The sequence below is a fragment of the Archocentrus centrarchus genome, unplaced genomic scaffold, assembly GCF_007364275.1.
Source record: "Archocentrus centrarchus isolate MPI-CPG fArcCen1 unplaced genomic scaffold, fArcCen1 scaffold_54_ctg1, whole genome shotgun sequence".
In the NCBI taxonomy this organism is placed as follows: domain Eukaryota; kingdom Metazoa; phylum Chordata; class Actinopteri; order Cichliformes; family Cichlidae; genus Archocentrus; species Archocentrus centrarchus.
The window spans coordinates 1,948,636-1,969,938 of NW_022060276.1; the positions used below are offsets into that span (position 1 = coordinate 1,948,636).

General features: G+C 42.4%; 1 protein-coding gene across 1 annotated transcript in view; it reads left to right on the top strand.

Annotated features, from left to right (window-relative positions):
• Nucleotides 1-2,422: 2,422 nt before the first annotated feature.
• Nucleotides 2,423-21,303, top strand: part of LOC115777477 (uncharacterized) — a 69,097-nt gene continuing 50,216 nt past the window's right edge. Inside the window, exon 1 of the mRNA XM_030725393.1 lies at nt 2,423-2,544. The gene's annotated coding sequence lies outside the window, so the exon portion shown is untranslated. The remainder of the gene's footprint in view (nt 2,545-21,303) is intronic.

Here is a 21,303-nt window from a genome sequence, read left to right on the forward strand (position 1 = left end):
TAGATTTCCAACACCTTGTTATCCTTTTCAGTTCCTTCACATGGATTTCATAGAACTGAATCAATGTAGGACTTACAAGTACTGTTTAGTACTTGTAGATCCTTTTACAAAATGGGTTGAAATTATTCCATCGGCAAAAGCGGATGCACTGACGGTTGCAAAAGCCTTATGTAAGACCATAATTCCTAATTATGGCATTCCAGAGAAGCTGTGGAGTGATAATGGACCACACTTTGTAAATGAGATAGTATCTAAGGTGTCTCAAAATTTAGGCATTGAACTGAAGAACCATTGTGCATACCACCCGCAGAGTGCAGGGTTAGTGGAAAGAACAAATGGGACGATAAAAAATAGGTTGAGGAAAAGCATGGCAGAAACGGGGAGACCTTGGGTGGACTGTATAGACCTAGTGAAAATGTACATGCGCATAACACCATCAGAATTAGGACTTACTCCGTATGAAATATTATATGGCAGACCATTCAGGCTGCCTGTATATACGGAGGAAGAAAAGGCAGAAGAGAGCTGTGATTTGAGTGACTGGATGAGGAAATTTTTACAAAGTAAACAAGTAATTGATGCTAGTAAACTGCCAGAAGCATCTTCTTTCTCTCCACAGGTGCCACTGATACAGCCAGGAGACTGGGTGCTGGTCAAGGTCATCAAACGGAAGTGCTGGTCAAACCCGAGGTGGGACGGTCCATATCAAGTTCTACTGACCACACCAACAGCAGTGAAAATCGCTGAAAGATCTACGTGGATTCATCTGAGTCACTGCAAGAAGGTGGAGCCACTTACTTCGGAGTCTGGTTACAAAGGGGGAAATTCCTTATAGTGGTTTTTTCGTCTCAACCCAGTGAAGAAAACAACTGATCCCTACTCCTTTAGAATGGCGCCCTTCTGCAGCCTCATAATTATTTTCAGCGTGAGCACACTGCTAATTTTAGGAGGAACATCTTCATTAAATTACACCCAGTACCCACATGAATATGCAACCAATGAATGGTGGCAGTTAATGAACGTCACAGCTCATGTTAATAATTGGACAAATTGTTATGTGTGTGCACATATGCCAGTGGCAGGACACAATACTGGACTGAGGCCTTACAATGTTAGCTGGGAGCACTCATGGTGTCTCTATGGGTTGGCTACACATCCAGGGAGAAGAGCTAAATGGAGTGAAGCAAATTTTACCTCAATTCTTAACGTAAAGGGGATAAGTTCTCCCATTAATAGAAACTGTTCTATGTTAACAGATTTGCTCACTTGGCCCCAGTTAGCTAACCCCCTTCCTGAGGTACTGATGTTGACTCATTTGCCAGAGAAAGCTTTTCCAGCATGTGTTATAGCAAATGGAACCATCAAGGTGGGTAGATTACCAGCTACTCTTTGTAATGCTACCTATTCCTACTGTTCACCAACAGATGAGAGACAATGCCTGACCTGCCTCAAAAATATTGCTTGTTATAATAATCTAACTGGACGGAGGAAGGAATGTCAGTCTGACCTGGCCTACAGAATACAGATGGACACTGGAGAGCTGAGTCAGTGCTCACGAGTAGCACCAGGACCCAAGGGAAAAAGAGTGTTAGCGGATTGGTATTTCATCTGTGGTCACAAAGCATACGTGTCCCTTCCCCCAGATTGGGGAGGCTTGTGTAGTGTTGCATATGTGTCAGATCATGTCTTTTTCATGCAGTACCAGGCCAGTCATCCACATCACAAGACGAAGCGACAGGTTGGAGAGTGGCTCACGAGCCATTCAGAAGTCCCAGAGGAGCTCCGGATTTGGGGAGTCGGAGCGAAGATTGCCCAGTCTATCTTTCCAGGAATTGGACTGGGATTTGTGCGTGACCAAGTGGAAATAAATCGCTATGCACTATTACGTCTGGTAAATACAACCATAGCTCTAGGACAAGGAACTTTAAAAGAGTTAAGTTCACTCAGAGCAATGGTGATGCAAAACAGGATAGTATTAGATCTTTGGACAGCTTCCCAGGGTGGCGTGTGTAAGATCATTGGTAAGACATGTTGTACTTACATCCCAGATGAAGATAATGCTGGTGGAGCCATAAGGGAGGCACTCGACAGACTGACTGAATTACAGAAATATGTACAACAGCACACTCAGGGAAACCAAAGTGATTGGTTTTCCTGGCTAAATGCGGGAACTTGGTGGCAGGTATTGTTGAAATGCCTGACTCCTGTTTGTGTGTGTTAGTGTTGATTTGTGTGTTTACAATGTGTATTCTGCCCTGCATCAGGTCCATGATAACAAAGATTTTTACTGGTTATGTTGTGTCATATTTGCAGCTTCAGATGGTCGACCAAGACGCTGAAATGCCTGAGGATATTTTGTAAATATGTATATATCTGGCAATGAATGAAACCCACACTGAAAATGTGCAAGCAAGTGGTGGGGCGTGGAAAAAAGATGCCAGTGAAGTTATGATAAACAGGGGGGAAATGTTGGAGTTATGGTATAAATTCCATTCTGTTTATTATAAATTATCATATCTTCTGTTTGTATATTTTCTATAAGTTGTTTTATGTACATATGATACTGTTGTTTTTATGTTTGAAATGGGAACACGTGGTGACATTTTTTACAAAGGAAGTTGTAGTTACCTGCAGGCTGCTCTCAGCCTGCAGAGAACACATATAGGATACGTGTCTCGTATACGCCATGTTACATGCGCACATGTCACAGTATGCTTACGACCATATATGGTAAGGAAAAAGCCAAGAATGTTGTTTATTACATGCTGTAAACTGTGTTTGATGTAACCCACGTGATCTTATTGTGAAAATCCGAATAAAAGCGCTGCGCAGGAAGCAGTTCGCCAGGACAGATAACTTCCCCTCAGCTGAGAGCTGAGTTCAAGGAACGGATCTCTCCTCCTTGCGCAAGTTCAAAAGAGTTGTGTGTTTTTTCTCTGAGTTTTTAAAATGATCTGAACCTATCAGCCATTATCACCGATACTGATACAGATACTTTTTAATAATTATGAAGAATTTTCATGAAGTTTAACTGGTGTGAGATTTTTTTCCTTTGGATCATTAATTAGATAAAACCCAGGATAGAATAAATAAAAGATAAAAGATATTCTTTTGAAACAATAGAACATTAACAAAACAATTTTCCCCATACATTGATGTCTGGATTTTTTTTTTCTTTTTCATAAATTAAGTGTACGAAATCATCACTCAAGAACAAATGCAAACTTTTTTTCCCGGTAGATCATTCAGAGAGTATAATACAAAATTTTTATTAAAAATGTCCCTTCATTCACTAATTGTCTAGATTTTTTCTTAAATAAACAAGTTGTACAAATCCATCCATCCATCCATTCGCTTCCGCTTATCCTGGTCAGGGTCGCGGGGGGGCTGGAGCCTATCCCAGCTGTCATAGGGCGAGAGGCAGGGTACACCCTGAACAGGTTGCCGGCCTGTCACAGGGCCAACACAGAAAGACGAACAACCTTTCACACTCACATTCACACCTATGGGCAATTTAGATTAGCCAATTAACCTAACCCCAGTAAGTGCATGTCTTTGGAATGTGGGAGGAAACCGGAGTACCCGGAGGAAACCCACGCAAGCACGGGGAGAACATGCAAACTCCACACAGAGAGAGGGAGAGACCTGGGCCAAGGTGGAATCGAACCCAGGCCTTCCAGATGGTATTCTAACTGTGAGGCAGCAAATTTGTTGTACAAAGTTGTACAAATTTAAATTTAAATTTTCTTTAAATGTTTCATAGCAAATTCCTTTTTTTTCCCAAATAAAATATGTTATGTGTCACATGACAGTATAACAAAACACTGTGGGGAGGGGAGGAGCAAAGTGCTCTGTGCTGTGACAGGAGCGACACTTAGACAGTCAGCTCTTTGATGAAACCGCAGCACTGCATACAGGAGAGAAACTGAAGCCAAAGTATCGATCTCATTACACTGATATTGATCAATACCAATACCAACGTTGGCATCCATATTATTGATATTAGGATCAATCTGCCCACCACTAGCTCAATGTACTAATGGTGGAGAAACAACTTATGTATCTGCCGTCATTGGTAGCCATGGTAACTACAGGGTTCAAGCAAGAAATATTTTTCAGCCCAGCGCTAACGCTAATGCTAATTAGTAAGCTAATGCTAACCACTAAATGCCGCTCCTGCTTGTTAATTGCGTGATGGGGCCTAAGATGTAACTGGAAAGCAGTAATCAGTTTTTTTGGATGTGTAGTTAGATTTCTCGAGGTGCATGTCAGGTTTATAAATATCGGAATCGGACATAAAAAAGTGGTATCGTGCAATCCCTATAAAAAATGATAAACATTTTCTTTGTACACATTCTTTTTTTTGGGGGGGGGGGGGCAGAAAAAGAGTACTCTTTGTGCTCTTTGGAAAATGTTGATAATTGTGAATGACCCAAGTCTTCGTCACTGCTTTCCTTAGATACTTGCTGACCCGCATGCACTTAAGGCACAAACCCCAGGTAGCTTTGGTCAAGACTCGGCGAAGGCTTGGACACAAGTGTAGAGCACATTGATATGGTTTTGAACAGTAGCTTATTTAACAAAGAAGGTTTAGTCCTCCTTGAGGCAATTTTGCCTGTCCCTGCGACGTCTCTCCTGCAGCTACCTCTCTCCATGGGCCCAAAGTGGTGCGGGATTCCTAGCAAAGGGATGGCCATGAGTAAGCACACTAATATACTAACGTCACATTTTACTACCAAGCTTGAGAGCACCACAAAAGTGCAATGATCCAACAGCAACTGAGAAGACTCTCCATCCTTTTGTAGCCCTCAGGTGAGTGATTTGGCATGTGGCTCAGGTGTGCGTTCGCCAGGGCAGAGAACTCTAGCATGCTCCACCTCTAGAACACAACATCCACCTACACATCCACACAGACACACACACAACAAAAGGAGGGAGAGAGAGAGAGCAAGAGAGACTAGTTGGTGCAGGAGGACCACAGATCATGTCAGCTTTGCTTTTTTACTCTTAGCTGAACTCTTTGTTCAATAAAACAGCTACCATTGACTCTGCTCTGTTTTGTGATTGAAGGTATCAGGCCTACAATAGAGGGGTTGGTGAAGACTGGAGTGATTGATTTGTGTTCAGCTTTTTTTTTTCTGGCCTCCCACTGCTCCCCGACTCTCAGTATCTCTTTGCTTTCACATATCAGAACCAGCAATACATTTACAGGTCTCTTCCCCAAGGGTTCTTCCAAAGCCCCAGCATCCTTAACCAAGTCTAGCAGAAGACTTGCAACACTTAAATGTTCCAAGCACAGTTTTGCAGTATGCTGATGATCAATTAATCAGTCTCATTTCACAAATTTCCCAGCCTCCTCCAGATTATCATGTGGATGCTTCTCACCAGTACACTGACAGCAGAGTAAAACAGTGGAATGTCAGCAGCACTGAATACACAAAATATTTAACTGACACAAGTTCATTTTTTTTTCAGGTCTATTGCTAAATGTTGATATTATTCAAAATATGTTCAAATATAGTGTATACAAAAATGTTTTTATACACAAACAGCAGCAGAAACTCACCGGTTAAATGTTAAATGTTAGAGTAAAAGTGGGTTTATATTAATAGTAACTCTGCTGTGGCTGTCAGAGAGCCATCATCTATCAGTGAAGGCTGATCTTTTTTAAGATTATAAATGTTTACACTGGAACATTGAAGCAAAGTTGATGTTTTATAATGAAATCCTCAATAAAAAGTGAGCTTGTTGCAGCCCATCAGTGTGATGTTCACTGAACAATGACTTCAAAACTTCAAAACTTTATTCATCTACAACATTTCAACTTTAACAACAGTTCAGACATTCAAACACCAGTTTTAGACAGTTAAGTTCAAAATCATTATTTACATGAACCAAACTAAGGAAACCAGTCAGTTAAATTCAAGTTTTGGAGTTATAAAAACATCTTTATACATCCCATCCACTTCACAGAAAGAGTGTAAAAGTGTGGGAAACACTGAGAACTGTGTTTGACTCACTGAGCAAGAAACTGCTTCAGCTTCTGTTTGCATCTCTGGACATAAATCACTGCTTCATCTGTTAGTTTAGTTTTTAGGAAATGTCAGAGATTCATATTTCTCTGTATTATTGTAGGGTCTTTACCCACAATACAAAGCGCCTTGAGGCGACAGTTTGTTGTGATTTGGCGCTATATAAATAAAATTGAATTGAATTGAATTGAATTGAATTGAATTCATATGTCTAACAAAAAGCTCTGGCACCATAAATTCCCCCATCCAAATCTGTTTGTTTCTGTGGAGCAGCAGCAACAGCATCTTCTTGCACAGGGACAGCAGCACACTTTCTTCTATCTGCTGCAGGCTGAAGGCTTTAGGATGTGTTCAGGGGCAGCCTGGGAAACACAACTCTGCATCTGTAATCACACAAATCCAAATCCAAATTTATTTATAAAGCATATTTAAAAATAACAGAGTTAACCAAAGGGCTGTACACAGGGAAAATAAGATAAAATAAATACAACAAAACACACACATCTAAAATATATGTAAGAAATCACAAGATTATAAAATAATACAACAGCTCAGAGAGATAGCTCTCACTCTGATTTGAAGGCCAAAGAATAAAAATACTAAATAGTTTTAAGATGCACTTTAAAAACATGCACGGTAGAAGCTGACCTAACATAACGGGGCAACTCGTTCCATAGTTTCGGAGCTATGGCTGAGAAAATTCTGCCCCCCCTGCTCTTGAGCCTAGTTTTAGGAACACTGAGAAGTATCTGGCCTGCAGAAGGGAAGGCTAGCACAGGGGAGACATGCTCAGTTTTAGAAGTTCCAGTAAGAAGGCAAGCAGCTGCATTCTGGCCCAATTGAAGGCATGAGAGAGAGGACTGGTTTATACCAACGTACAGGGCATTACACTAGTCAAGTCGAGTAGAAATAAAAGCGTGTATAACTCTTTCAAAATCACTAAAAGATAAGAAGGGCTTGACCTTAGAAAGGAGCCTTGGTTGGTAAAAGCCTGATCTCACCACAGAGTTTATCTGTTTCTCCAGCTTTAGATCACTGTCAATTTTCACACCAAGGTTATTTACCATGGGCCTCACACAAGGATCAAGTGGGCCCAGGTCCAATTTTGCTGCTTCAACTACTGGGTCTAAATATCATGACCTCAGTCTTGCTTTCATTAAAATGTAAAAAAGTTTAAAGCCATCCAGGCTTTAATGTCATTAAGACATTCAATTAATATTTTCAGAGAACTGCCATCGTTTCTTCTCAGGTGCAGATAGATTTGGGAATCATCAGTGTAGAAATGGAAAAAGATACCATATTTTTTCAATATCAATCCTAAGGGAAGTAGATATAAAGAAAAAAGGATCGGCCCCAAAACAGAGCCCTGTGGAACTCCACATAAAAGCAGGACAGATGAAGAAGTTGAGCCTCCAAAACTGACTCTAAAACTTCCTTCAGACAGGTATGACTTAAAACACTTCAAAGCTTTGACTTTTACCCCCACACAGTGCTCCAGGCGAGAAATGAGAATACTGTGGTCAACAGTGTCAAAGACAGCTGTGAGATCTACAAGCATTAAAATAACAGAATCCCAAGAGTCTGTAGCCAATAAATCATTAAAAACTCTTAAAATAGCTGATTCTGTGCTGTGAAATGCCTTAAAACCAGACTGAAACATCTCAAGGATCTTATTTGTATCTAAAAAAGGTTGGAACTGCAGAAGAACCGCTTTCTCCAAAATCTTGGGAGATTGGGCGAAAATTAGAAAGCACTGAGGTGTCCAGATTTGCTTTTTTCATCAAAGCCTGCACCACTGCTTGCTTAAAGTATAAGGGAACAACACCAGAAACAAGACTACTGTTTATAATAGACTGTATATTGGGCCTGATGGTGTCCCAAACTTCCCTGAATAAGCGAGTCGGAATAATATTGGTGGGACAGGCTGAGGCTCAGAAATTATTTTCTCAACCAAAGGGAGAGACACCGGTTCAAAATGAAGTTGAAAACAGCAGGGCATTTAACAGAAACAGACGGATCAAAAGTCAGAGCCAAGATGTTTGTTCAGATCATAGCAACCTTATCCACAAAGAACTGGAGAACTTTTTCACAGGAGGCTGAAGGAGAATTAAAAGATTTGTATTGTGGGGATTTAAGATAAGATTTAGTTACATTAAACAAAACATGAGGTTTGTGAGCATTATTTAAAATAATACCAGTGAGATGCTTAGTTTTTTCAGCCTTCACAGCTCTCTGATAGCTACACCAGCTTTCCTTAAGAGCATCATGAGACACTTACAGTTTATCCTTCTTCCATTTGCGTTCTGTCTTCCTACATTCTCGTCTGACAGCACGAGTTATATCATTTACCCACAGCTCAGGTTTTGGCCTAAGCTGTGTGGTTTTCAATGGAACAATGGCATCAAGGATGTTTTTACAAGATGTGAAAAACAAGGAAGTAAGCGCCACGGTATGTAAAAAAAGGAAGGGCCTCTCAGTTTCCACAACAAAAGATGCAATAAATTTAACAGCCGTTGTAGGTTTAACCATGCGACAAGTACACAAGTAGCAACACTTCAGTGAACTTCCATTGAACACACCAGTTTATAGTGTTAGTGTCACCAGCAGTTAAGCATAAAGTCTGTCTAATATAGGGCTGCAAATATTGCTTATTTTATTATTTTAGTTACACAAGGAATTCAATTCATTCATTTTCCTCCCCTTTCTTATCCTTAGCCGCAGAGTCCTACTCTTTTGAAGCCAGTTCAGACTCCTCCTTTGCAGTATTTTCCTCTCCAGCCTCACTGTCCTTCCTTATCTTCACTTTCAGATTCACTTCCATCATTTTCACTATTCTTTTCAGCCTCACCCTCTACTTTTTCCTGCTCATGACCAGCCTCCACCCTATCCTTGATGGGAGGAGATTGTGTGTGTGTGTGTGTGTGTGTGTGTGTGTGTATATATATATATATATATATATATATATATATATATATATATATATATATATATATATATATTGGAGGTCGGGGGTTCGTTTGAATCCAGACCAGGGCATACTTCCAGTAAGTTAACCAAGCCTACCTCAGAATATGAGTGAGAGATACATGATTGAAGCCATACGCACTCGGACGTTGCCTGGATTACCAAGGTTCGCATCAGGTGTTGAGGAACAAGGGCATTCTGACGATAAGTGGGCTACTGTTACCAGGACCTTACGGCATAAGTGGAAAGCAAGAGGGGTTACGTGAGGATGTGGGACCTATGGATTCTTCAAAACCCAACATCCAAACTGACAGCAAAACAACTTGTGGCTCAGTGTTCCAATATACAAAAGAAGAACTGCTATCACAACTAGAGATTGACGAGGCACAACACAAATGCTACAGCAAGAGGTAGCCAGGACGTCAGGTCAGTGGGGAGATTTCATCATCCCCACACTCCGAGACTGGGTACCAAGCCCCAATAATAACAAGACGTACACTGAATACCATAGCAGCTGACCTGAAAGATAAGATCATGGCTAAGAAGGAGAACTTGAACCCTCGACGCTGACTACCAAGACTACGTTAAGTACTCTCTGAAGAGCTACTAGAAGATGTAGAGGTATACCAGGGAGATAGAAGCCAGGAAACAAAACCTGATGTTCTCCAAGGTATACTCTCAGTGGCAGGGGAACAATATGAGAACAGCACCCCCACCAAGGCTTGAGACGGAGCAATACTGGAAGAGCATATGGGAGAAGGATGTGTCACACAACACCAATGCTCAGTGGCTAGTAGATCTAAGAGCAGACCACAGCAACCTCCCTGAACAGGCCACGGTAACCATCACAGTGACAGACATCCAGGAAAGGTTCACATGAAGAGCTGAATGGCACTAGGCCCTGACATGATTCACACCTACTGGCTAAAGAAGCACCTGGCAGCACAAATGAACCAGCTGCTAGAGGCTGAGACACACCCAGAATGGCTAGCTGAAGGCCGAATGGTCCTGATCCCCAAGGGCCCCCAGAATGGACTGGTCCCATCCAAATGCCGTTCCATAACCTGCCTCAGTACAACATGGAAACTCCTGTCAGGCATCATAGCAGCTAAGATGAGCAAGGTCCAGAAAGAATAGGCAGAGAGACCAGGTGAGCAAAACTACCAGCTACTGGCAGATAGAGCAGTCACTCGAGACTGTAAGACCCAACTGACCAACCTGTGCACTGCCTGGATTGACTACAAGAGAGCCTATGACTCGATGACACACATGGATCCTGGAATGCCTAAAACTGTACAAGATCAACAGGACCCTAAGAGCCTTCATCAAGAACTCAGTGGAAATATAGGGTGGCTGTAGCTCCCGGGGTAGAGCAGGTCACCTACTGATCGGAAGGTCGGTGGTTCAATTCCTGGCTACTCCAGGCTGTGTGCTAATGTATCCTTGGGCAAGATACTTATAAGCTGTTAGATCCCACAGGTATAACTGTGACAGCTTCTCCGTATCATAGGGTCCTGGCGGAGTATTACCCCAACTGATACCATGTGGCACTACTTAAAGCTGTGGCAGGGTGATTCGCCTGGCTTCTAACCTCCGTTAATCCTGACGTCTGCGCCGCTTCCTCTGATCCTCGGTGCTCCCGGTCAGGGAGGCTCCTGGTGCAGAGACTCAATCCCGTCAGTTATGGAGGCTCACCCCTAATTAATCAGAGCTCTTGGAAACGTGCCAGGTCAAAGTTTATAGGCTAGGCAAAAAAGCCCAAGGGACATAAGTGAAAATTAAGTGGATTTCAGTAGACTAGTGTGACTAAATCAGAGCTAGATGTTAGAGCTTAACTTGCCTAGCGTTTTACTATTGCATGAGACTTAAATGCACCAAAAATGGGAAAATATTTCTCAGAAGAATTACTCTGACTTTTTAGAGTCAAATTTTATTTTACAGGTATCAGCTCAAGCAGTTGCAATAGCTCAAAATCAATCCTCATCAATTCTTAAAATTCAGTATCAACTTAAAATTCAAAACTCAAAATCAATATAATCAATCTTAGAGCATAATTTTCAGAATTACTAGATCTCAATCATGAATACTAATGAGCTGGGTTGTTGCAGAGGGAGCTTGAAAATGTCCAATTTTGTCCATAAATCCTTTTTAGAAAGACTGACTGAGTGAGTCACTGGCTGAAGTGACCACACCCAAAGTCCAGTCCGTTGAACTGCCTCAGTGAAGCGGGGAAAAAAGGAGAAGTCCGAAAATTAAGATTCTTCTGTTCTTCTGTTAACTGTCCCCTATTACAATCCTCGCTGCTCCCACAGAAATCCTCCGTGTCTCAGAACAAAGTCCCAAAGATAGAAATCCACAGTGAGGCTATAATCCTCTTCACTATCAGCAGGGAGAACGCACTCAGAACTGTCCAAAGTCGAATTAAGAATCCTGCAGATGGTTTGGCTCGGTCCTCTCAGCTTAATCCTGGTGCCTGGAAGATGCTCCTGAAATTCTTGTTTGATGCTTCTGTGCATCAGGCTTTATAGTTTATTTCTAAGACCCACCTTAGTTTCCAAACATCATCATGACAAACTATCACTCCACCGTCCAATTTCCAATTATGGTATTTGGCTTAGACATTACTTCATTTCTTGTTAACACATGGGTTTGTTAGGTACTTTCCATTTAAGACTATTTTCAGCTTGTTTTTCCCCTTTACCCCTAGCTCAGTGATTTTGCAGTTTCCTTAATACATTGCATGCAGATCATCTCTGTGTTACACACACTCTTATCATTTGATTCTACATCATGTAAATCATCCTTTAACTATTCTATAAATCTGAATTATGATTGTCCATACAGTACCGGGCATAGGCTATCGGGTAACCAAGATCTCAACTCACTTGACAAAGCACTAGTCCATTTACCATTTACCAGAGGTGGCAAAAGTACTGACATTCTGTACTTAAGTAGAAGTACAAGTACTTATGTTAAAAAATACTTTAGTAAAAGTCGAAGTACTGGTTCAACTTCTCTACTTAAGTAAAAGTAAAAAAGTACAGGCTCTGAAATGTACTCAAAGTAAGAAAGTAAAAGTAATTCTTTGGAGGATGTTTCTACCTGCTATTTTTGTGTAAAACTAACCAAACCTCATTATATATTATTGTAATAATATAAAATAATATTACATGAGAATACAAACGTTATTCCAATCTAAATTTTAATTCTAATGAATGCACTCAGCTTGAAACTGTTATGTAGGCCACAAACTGTGAAAGGGAATTTAAACACAGCTCTGTTCTCTGTGTCCTCCATAGTAGAGGGTGACTGTGCCTCCACCTAAACACCAACATGAGGATACTCAGGGGTTACAGTGGGATTCAGAAGGTGGAAGAACCCTAAGATCAGCTGTAGTGGCTCTGCATGGGGAGAAGAATCACAGCTTTCTATTGTGAGCTCCAGTAAATGATGTTGGTGTGCAGGCTGTGATCAGCTGACCTGCTGCTGCTGCTCTGAGGTTTACTGCTCTGTGTGGATGAAGTGAACTCACAAAGATGTAACCCAGTATTTCACAGCTCTCTGAGCTGATCTCCATCCCCTACACTGACAGCATACAGGCTGTAGAAATGTTGGATTCAGTGAATGAATCTCAGCATCAGCAGCTTTGATTCAGACTCATCTCTGCTGCACTGATGTAACCTGTAACTCTGACCATGAACACAAACACTGTGCTCCAGTCCAACACAGAGTCTTACTGTAAATACAGTACAACAAGCTAACCTAAACTGCAGTATTTTCATAGAATCTTTGAATTACACAACGTCAGCATACTTCAGTTTTTTTTCCAGTCCTTACCTTTAATTCTAACCTCTCTTCTTCCTCTCCTTCCTCTTTCTCCATCTCTGAGTGAACTTCTCTCTCTTTGCTCTCCCTGAAATACAGCAGCTCTTCTTTTAGCTAGCTGTGTAACAAACTGCACACACTTTGTGTGTTTGCTGATATTTGTTGAGCATTTAGAAACGTTGCATTTACCTGCCACACGTTACTCCCTTCATGCTCGCTCCTCTTCAGTAGCGCTAGCTAAGCTGTTTATGTGCCGCAGCGCAACTTACGGACTCGGTCCGGCCCGCTGTGACCCCTGATTATAGCGCTATAAATGAGACATTAATTATATGGGTTTGCGTATTTAATCCCTTTGTACGAGATAAGCCCCGGTGATGGAGGATACGCCAGTACGATTGTCTCTAATGTGTTATTATTCCTCCGTTTAGGCTCAGATCGTTTGATGTTTGACGGCGCACTGACCGGAAATGCAAACTTCTCTCTGACGTGTTAAAAAGTAACGAGTCTGTTTGAAAATGTAAGAAGTAGAAAGTACAGATACTTGTGTAAAAATGTAGGGAGTAAAAGTAAAAAGTAGTCAGAAAAATAAATACTTAAGTAAAGTACAGATACCTGAAAAATCTACTTAAGTACAGTAACGAAGTATTTGTACTTCGTTACTTCCCACCTCTGCCATTTACCAATGTGGAAAACAACACTAGAATCATCGCACAAGTCAGCATCAAGTGTCATGTCTTCTTCTGTGGTGGTTTGTACCCGATCAACCAATGAACTTGGAGATGCATAGGCCTGAATCTACTGAATCCTGAGGCTACGTATACCGAGTATGGAATGGAGCAAACATCAGCCACCTACATGGATGACATCAAGCTGTATGCCAAGAGTGAATGAGATACCAATTCACTGATCCACACCACACGGATCTACAGCAGTGATATTGGAATGTCATTTGGACTGGAGAAGTGTAGTGGGATGGTAACTAAGAGAGGAATAGTAGTCAGAACTGAGGCGGTTGCACTACCAGAAGGCAACATTGCAGAGACTGAGCACAGGTACAAGTAACTTGGAATCCCACAGGCAAATGGGAACCATGAAGAGGCCGCTAGGAAAGCTGCAACCTCCAAGTGCCTGCAGAGGGTAAGGCAAGTCCTGAAGAGTCAGCTGAATGGGAAGAACAAGATCTGGGCTATCAACACCTATGCCCTGCCAGTTGTCAGATACCCTGCTGAGATAATAAGCTGCCCAAAGGAGGAGATGGAAGCCACTGATGTCAAGACAAGAAAGCTCCTTACCATGCATGGAGGGTTTCACCTGAGAAAGAAGAGGAGAAAGAACAGGACCCATCATGGAAAGACAGGCCTCTATACAGCATGTTCCACCAGGCAGATAGAAGAAGTGGCTGACATAGAAAAATCCTACCAATGGCTTCACAAAACTGGACTAACAGACAACACAGAGGCACTAATCATGGCAGTGTAGAAACAAGCTCTAAGAACAATATCAATAGAGGCTGGGGTGTACCACACCAGGCAAGACCCCAGGTGCAGGCTTGCTACTTTCGCACCACCGAGGAGCCGGTGCTCGTGCCAGTGCTCGTGCTGAAGAACGCTTAAGAAAGGGCCCGCGTTTCTGTGAACTGCTCCTTTACGTATGAGCGTGGGCGGGTCCTCGTGTGGACACAGAAGCTGAAGCACACGAATGTGGGAGAACACGCTCCCCTTTCTTGTGCTGCGAACACATTTTACGGTCCAAACCAAACTACTGCAGCATCTGTGTGCAGCACAGAGGTAAACACAGACTAGAGCAAGATGACAAGTACGCACTTTGTGTCCTTTTATCTGTGATATGAACTGATACAAAGCAGCAAGCTCAGCCTTAGAGCCCAACCTAATTCACAGCTGTGAAAATCGCTTCACTTTTCTCATGTAATACACATGTAATATGGTAGAAAACTTGATGTTGAGATGGCAGAGTCACGCCCTTCTGCCGCTTTCATCACGCGTTCTTGGTTCGAGACCAGCTAGTGTGCGGGGCCGGAGTTGAACCCCTTTTTAGGCCGAGCACCGAGTGTTTCCGCAGTGGAAAACCCGCCTAATGGTTCAAATTAAGGCACTGGCTCCAGAATCCTGTTGGTGGGAAAGACACTGCTGTGCAGAGATACCCCTGAGAAACTCAGCACCTAACAGCAGGGTGCAAGATGATAGCAGGCAGGGCATACATGAAACGCCATAACCAAGTGGCCGGCATAATATACAGGAATATCTGTGCTGACTTCCAGATACAGACAGACAAACCTGTGATGGCTAACCAACCTGAGCTTGGATAATAAAGACCGCCTGTAGGGGCAAACTGGGTTTTTTTTTTTTTTAGGACTTTATCAATAATTTTTCATACTGGTCTGTTTTACCCATTGGCATATAGTAACCTTTTGCTTCAATATATATACATTTGTCTAAAGGTTAACAGTTTGTGTTACTTGGTTGTGTCAAGCTAGGTGGTAACCTGGATACAGGTGAGCACACCAAGAGAAGAGAAAGCAAGAGAGAAAAAGAGGGGCGAGAAAGAGTAAGATAGTCCAAGAGGGCTGTGAACCACAACAGGTTGTCTTTTTTCTGTTTTGTTTTTGAGGAAATTCCTTTATTATTAAAGTTCGTTCATTATTTATTTATTTATTATTATTATTATTTTTTTTTTTTTTAAACTCGGGTGTGGGAGGAGTTTGGTGAGGCTATGGAAAAAGACTTTTGGACAGCATTGAAGCGATTCTGGCAAACCGTCAGGCGACTCAGGAGGGGAAAGTGGTGCTCCACTCACTCGGTCTATAGTACAGGTGGGTTGCTGTTGACTTCAACTGAGGCTATAGTCAGATGGTGGAAGGAATACATGGAAGACCTCCTGAATCCCACTGACACGCCTTCTGAGGTGGAAGCAGAGTCTGGGGACGAGGGTGGTGGTAGGGCCGCTGGGGTGGATGGGATTCGCCCAGAGTTCCTGAAGGCTCTGGATGTTGTAGGGCTGTCTTGGTTGACATGCCTCTGCAACATCACGTGGAGTTCTGGGGCAGTGCCACTGGATTGGCAGACTGGGGTGGTGGTCCCCATCTTTAAGAAGGGAGACCGGAGGGTGTGCTCCAACCTCCGGGGGATCACACTCCACAGCCTCCCTGGTAAGGTCTATGCCAGCATGCTGGAAAGGAGGGTCCCCCGTCAGTTGAACCTCAGATCCAAGAGGAACAATGCGGTTTTCGTCCTGGTCATGGAATGCTGGACCAGCCTCAGCCTTGTATACTTGTATATTGTCTTATAGTTTTTATACTTATTTGTTTCTTTCTGTAAGCACGAAGTACCGCAGCAATTTCCTAATGCTGTGAACCTGTTCACCCATATGGCAATAAAAACCTTCTGATTCTGATTCTGATTCTGAGGTGGAGGAGTTTAAGTATCTTGGGGCCTTGTTCACGAGTGACGGGAGAAGGGAAAGGGAGATCGACAGACGGATCGGGGCTGCTTCTGCAGTGATGCGGACGCTGCACCAGTCTGTCGTGGTGAAGACAGAGCTGAGTGTAAAAGCGAAGCTGTTGATTTATCGGTTGATCTAAGTTCCTACCCTCACCTATGGTCACGAGCTTTGGGTAGTGACCGAAAGAATAAGATTGCAAATACAAGTGGCAGAAATGAGCTTCCTCCAAAGGGTGGCTGGCCTCTCCCTTAGAGATAAGGTGAGGAGTGCGGCCATCCGGGAGGGGCTCTGAGTAGAGCCGCTGTTCCTCCACATCGAAAGGAGCCAGTTGAGGTGGCTCGGGCATCTGATTAGGATGCCTCCTGGTCGCCTCTTGCGTGAGGTGTTCCGGGCATGTCCCACCAGGAGGAGGCCCCGTGGTAGACCCAGGACACGCTGGGGAGATTATGTCTCTCGGCTGGCCTGGGAACCCCTTGAGGTCCCCCCAGATGAGCTGGAGGAGGTGGCTGGAGAGAGGGAAGCCTGGGCTTCTCTGCTTAGGCTGCTGCCCCTACGACCCGGCCCCGGATAAGTGGAAGAGAATGGATGGATGGATGATTTTTTCTCCTCTTCTTCTTAGATTATATCTATTTTCATATTTATTGTTATTGAGCTGGAGCATAAGTGCAGAATAATAATTTCATTGTTCAATGTAACTGACGGTTTACTGTGCACATGACAATAAACGCTCTTGAATGTTTTGTATTTTTAAACTTAAAAATTAACCTCTTTGTCCTCATTTGCATGCGCATATTGTAATAATGCTTGAACTGCATCCAAATAAGAGAGAGCAGTAATTCTTTTTGTATATAAGACCAGAAAATTTACACTTACATATCATGCATTCAACATGTCCCCAGAGCGCTATATCCTTCCGCCAACAGGTTCGCAGAAATCATGTAGAATTGCATATAAAGCGCAAACAACAAAACATTATAATCCTTGCGGTCATTGTTTTCATTAGCTGCTAACAGCACTTCCTACATTGGACTGTCCGTCATCACGTTGTCACACGAACTATCATATGATTTCATGGAAGCCACTACCTGCAGCAACCAGAAGTGACATCATTTTCCCTCGAATCGCTCATATTCTTGCGGGGAAATGTAGTTTTATTCTCCTAGGCCCGGCACAGCAGAAACCACTGCATGTTTGACTTTATACCTTCCTGTATACGTTCCAGAGACACTTAGATCTTTGATTACACTATTGAAAATAGTTTATTTTGATGCACATGCTGTCTTTTTGCAAATTCTGCACAGTATTCATTTTTTTCCATTTTTCCTACAGTTTATAAAATGAGTGTATCTTACAAATGAAGTTATGAACAGACTCAAAATGTATTTTCTGTGGTTTGAAAGGCCTCTGTGCATCTTTTTCTCATTTACAATTTTGAAGAATACAGCTATGGGTTTTGTAGAAAAATATGTAAAAATAAAAAACGATTTTCAATTTTTTTTGTGGATTATTGGACTTTTTATCTAATTTCTGTAGGTACTATCTATTTCTTTCATAAATATTTGGGATGTATAGAAAATTGAAATATTCCAAAAAATGGCACTATAGCATGTAAAAATGTAAAGATATGGCCTGGCGGATCTGTTCTATTGTAGGTCATAAAAGGTTAAAGAAACTCTGAGGACACTGCAGAGTTTCACTGCAACATAAACAGACAACCTGTGAGAAAGTGACATTCACACTTAATGGTTAGGTTTTAAAACAGGTTTTATAATTGTTTACATGCAGACTCAAGGTCATAACAAGTTGGTGCTGATTCATATTACCCCACTTGTGGTGCAAAGAGGAAGCAGGCTATCCCTGAAATGTACATATTAGAAAGTGTGCCTCTATGTGTAGTTAACACAATGCCAAGTCATGCAGCTGAATACTTTATCTAGAAATCCTTCATAATGTTTTTTTAATCAGGGAGAACCTTTAAAACTCTCCTAGGCTCCTCAAAATTGTAAATGAGAAAAAAAATAGACTGGCATCAAGATGTGTGCAAAGTGAAACAGAACTGGCTCTGCATAAATAAATATTTGAGAGGTTAATTATCAAAGCCACATTAATTCTTGTCTTTTAATATTCATCAGCTTTGTTTACAGAGCTGTGTTTAACTGAAAGGTTAATTGCCTAGCCGTTATCCCCTATTGGCCCTGGATACTTCAAAAACTTGATAAAATGCTGTTGGGGTTTGACATAAACAATAAAGCAGAGGAATTATTAAATAATTTCATTAGTGTCTGGTGTTCCATTAAAGGAAAAGCACATATTATCAAAGTTTAAACTACAGCAGGGTTCTAATTCAACTAAATGAAGCTTGAATTTACAGTATAAAATGTCAGTGATAACCATTGATAGGGACTAATGGGAGTGTTGGGGAGAGAAATTTAAATGACAAAATTAATGCCATTGTAATCTGTTATAGCTAAGAAAAATGTGAAAATATATATTTACAGTTACTCAAAAGGGGAATATTAACATCTTCTAACAGTCTTTGAGATGGTTTCAGATGCTTTGAACATTTTTCATTTTCATTTTTTGGATAACCAGAGGGGTAACATTTGAAGGGGATATAAAAGTCGTGGAAAAATGTTCATTTTAATTAAGCTTATACGCCCCATGAATGACAAGGGAAGATCATGCCACCTCTCTAAATCTCTCTTTATTTTCTTAAGTGTAGGAGAGAGGTTAAGCTTCCATAGCTCTGCCAAGTCAGGAGAGACATTAATTCCAAGGTAAGTGAAGCCATGTTGGGAACAGCTCAGGGAACAGCTGGAGGGCAGGTTTTGAATGGTAGAAGTATCTAATGGCATAGCTTCTGATTTGTCAAAATTAATTTTATATCCTAAAAAGGAGGGCAGCACGGTGGCGTGGTGGTTAGCACTGCTGCCTCACAGTTACAATACTATTTGGAAGGCCTCGGTTCGATTCCACCTTGGCCCAGGCCTCTCCCTCTCTCTGTGTGGAGTTTGCATGTTCTCCCTGTGCTTGCATGGGTTTCCTCTGGGTACTCTGGTTTCCTCCCACATTCCAAAGACATGCACTTACTGGGGTTAGGTTAATTGGCTACTCTAAATTGCCCAGAGGTGTGAATGAGACCGTGAATGTGAGTGTGAAAGGTTGTGTGTCTTTCTGTGTTGGCTCTGTGACAGGCTTGCAACCTGTTCAGAGTGTACCCTGCCTCCCTGGGATACGCTCCAGCCCCCCTGCGACCCTGAACAGGATAAGTGAATGGATGGATGGATGGATCCTGAAAAGGAACCAAACTTGTTGATAATGGACAAGATAGCTGGTATTGAGATGTCAGGTTTTGTTACAAACAGCAGAATATCATCTGTGTATAATGCTATTTTATGGACTTTATCTCCAACCATCACCCCATGCACATCTTGTTGTGATCTGATAACCTCAGCTAGGGGCTCAAATGCGAGGGCAAATAGTAGCGGGGATAGGGGGTAACCCTGTCGGGTCCCTCTATGTATAGTAAAAGGTGGAGATTGGGACTTCCGGTTATGGCGGCCATGTGAGAGGACGTGTCTTCACCGCTCTGCTGTTCCAGTCAAAGAATTTACCTAAAACTCCTTCCCTTCAAAACGAACTAAATGACAAAAGAGCGCGTGAGTTCGGAATAATGCCTAAAGCAGCAAAAACATCCCAAGAAGTAAGTGAAAAGGCGAAACAACACAAGCTAACGGAATACCACCTTCGTGGTGAAATGCAGAAAGCTAATGCTAGCTCATCCTCCGCTCCGATGGTTGCCGCAGACAGAGAAGAGAACCCGAAGTCTCAAAGCAGCAAGGTGGATGAAATACTTTCTGTTGTTAATTCGATCCAGAAGGATTTCTCCTCTAGATTTGATGAGGTTCTGGGCTCCATCGACAGTGTAAGAAAAGAGATAAATGACTGTACTCAACGAATCACAGAAACCGAAACACGTATTTCTGATGCGGAGAGTGAGATAGAAATACTACGAACTAAGGTGGATACGCTAGAGTCCAAGAAGAAAGAATTGGAAGATAAAGTTACGGATCTGGAGGCTAGGTCGAGACAAAACAACCTGAGGCTTATCGGTCTGCCGGAGGGAGCTGAAGGACAGAATCCATGTGAGTTCCTAGAGAAGTGGCTGCCGGAGACCCTCGGTGTTGGAGCGGTGGTCGTGGAAAGAGCGCATCGAATTGGACCCCGGAGGGACAGCACTGCAGCGCCTCGCACTTTAATAATGAGATTTCTTAGCTACAAGGATAAGCAGCGTATTGCTCTAGCATCAAGAGTTAATACTGAAATTCGTTACCAGAATCATCAAGTCCGGCTCTACCCAGATACGGCGGCGGATTTTTTCCAGCTTCGGAAGCAGTTTGACCCGATACGCACAGAACTACGCAAACTGGGACTGCGCCACGGGGTGGCTCACCCAGCCAAGCTGCTGGTGACTTATCAGGACCGAACTCATGTTTTCAAAACAGCGGCGGCTGCACGTGAGTTTTTACAGAAAATCCAGAAGAAAACCAACGGGGAGGCAACAGTGGCTTAAACGCCCATACGGTTTCTTAAGTTAACAATTTGTGGCTTTCTATAACCAAGTTGTTGCCTTTATTTGTCAGTTATATGGGTGATGGAACAACAGGGATCTAGTACGAATACATTTACTCCTGCTTAGGGATGGCAAGGGGGAGCATGCACATACCGGTTGGTGTGCATGCATGCTAATAAGCTCGAACCCGTGAGCAAATATATGGAAGATTAAAGTACTGTTATGTATAGTGAACAGCATCGGTAAACATCGGTTTTTTGTTTTGGTCATTGAGTGGTTAGACTGCTCCTCACTGTGTGTGGATCAGTCACACGTGGTAACGGGAGGTGTACGGAGGGGGGAGGGAGTCCCTCGGAAGTCGGACTTGGTGTGGGAAACTAGGTTTAGGGGATATGTTGTGAGTTTTGTTCTGTTTAAGCTTCTCAAATGTTCATGTTGGTATGGGGTAAA